Source organism: Lissotriton vulgaris, chromosome 11 (genome assembly GCF_964263255.1).
Source record: "Lissotriton vulgaris chromosome 11, aLisVul1.2, whole genome shotgun sequence".
Lineage (NCBI taxonomy): Eukaryota > Metazoa > Chordata > Amphibia > Caudata > Salamandridae > Lissotriton > Lissotriton vulgaris.
The window spans coordinates 554,261,745-554,263,444 of record NC_141699.1 but is presented as its reverse complement, the minus strand read 5'-3'; the positions used below and the strand labels follow the sequence as shown (position 1 = coordinate 554,263,444).

Sequence of the window (1,700 nt, the reverse complement as noted above, 5' to 3'; positions counted from 1 at the left end):
GGGAGTAACCTTTGCAGTCGATAGCCGAGATCAGCATAGAAGGAAGAACGATGTAATCGCACACTTTTAAATGTGCATCGATTGTGATGTTCGTATCTCTAAAATGTTTCGTCTGAGAGCTGCAGCATTACATGACTCTAATGACAGATTTATACACAATTTTTGAGTTCAAATATGTTTCCGTTAATATTAAACTATATTTTGGGGCATTCACCTGCACAACGATAATTCAAAGGAATTAAAGATGAGATTTACTGCAGTTACTGTTTTAATGTTCACGTTTTAGCCAGTCGCTCATTGCCTGTTTAAAGTTTAATTGAACGCCGAGTGCTGCTGCAACTCGGGAATGTGTCGTAACAAGGTGTGGTGCTTCTTTAATGTCGATAACCTCCTTCCAACGCAGTTAATGTCTTGATTGTTCTCATTAACGCCGGTGCATCAGCTTGATAAAAGAGAACAAGAGTAGTGAGATGCGGTTAGGTTATTTTTAGCCTGTTGGGCGTGTTGGAATGATCCTAACTTAAACGTTTGTGTGAAATGCTTACTTTTGAGGCCCCCCCCCTAACTTCCCAGTCTGTGGGGTGGGGGGGCGGCTTTATGTCCAGACTGTGTCGAGGGGCTTCGGCACGGTCGCCGCAGCTTTCGCACATTTAGGGTCCGGCATATAGTATAGTTGACCGAGCCTGTGATGTAAGAGCAGTAGACACGTTTTCCTTATCGCATATGATCAACGGAGGCTCGCACGTGTTTCATTTGTATTACCAGAAATTTGTGACTAAAATGTTTTTCATTGCTTTTAGGAATGGGGGATGGACCAACGACAGTAAATAGGTAAATACGGTCTTGTAACCATTCCTTTCTTCAATACTGCACTGCCTGCTCTGACCAATGCTTAAAAAAGTGAACATTTTCGACATTGCATGGCTCAAATGCGTTTTGAAAATGCCTAGCTTGCTGTTTGAACCCCGGAGCTAGCAAAGCCAAATCCAGTGACACGTAAAAAAAAATAATAATAATTTAAAATTTGAATATTCATGTCGGTATAACTTCAGTCTCACTTGCAGTAATGTATATTTACATTTCAAATGGTTGAGTGCTCCACCGGGTATTGGGACGCTTGATCTGTAATAACTCGAAGGAATTAAACTGGCTAGGCCAGTGGAAGCAGTAAAGAATACAACTTTACTACGTACATTTATCCGCCCCTATTTAGTGAATCCTAGACGTGTTCAGTAGATTGCCCCTTGTCCTCCTATCTCTGTTCTTGGCGTCTTGATCGTGTATTATGGAATGGTTCTAGATGTTACATTTAGTTTTGTAATCTACAATCTAGCTCTGTGCTGCTTATGATGACTATTAAACAAATGGGAATCTCTCTGAAAAAGGATGAGGGATACACTTGGAGCTGAAAGTGCATAGGGCTGACTGGCGTGGAAATGTACCCGTGGATAACGTGCTCACTAAAATACTGCTTTCATAATTGCAGGACCACATTTGTTTGAAATTGCACTGGGTGTGAGGTGACCGAGAACAAGCTGATTACATTTCAGTGGGCTGCCAATGGACGTTGCGCTGGAGAAACGGGATGTGCCCGGATGAAGCTGGTAAGTGTTGGTTGAAGGTGTTTAAATTCTCGGGCCAGTTTGTTTTCCTCACTAGATTGATATGGTTATTTTGTTGATGAAAGGCATTTAATTTTA

General features: G+C 41.6%; 1 non-coding gene across 1 annotated transcript; it reads left to right on the top strand.

Moving 5' to 3' along the window:
* Positions 1-1,338: 1,338 nt before the first annotated feature.
* Positions 1,339-1,414, top strand: LOC147683139 (small nucleolar RNA SNORD79). The gene has a single exon (XR_015301090.1). It is a non-coding gene; the product is annotated as a small nucleolar RNA SNORD79 (small nucleolar RNA).
* The last annotated feature ends 286 nt before the right edge of the window (positions 1,415-1,700 follow it).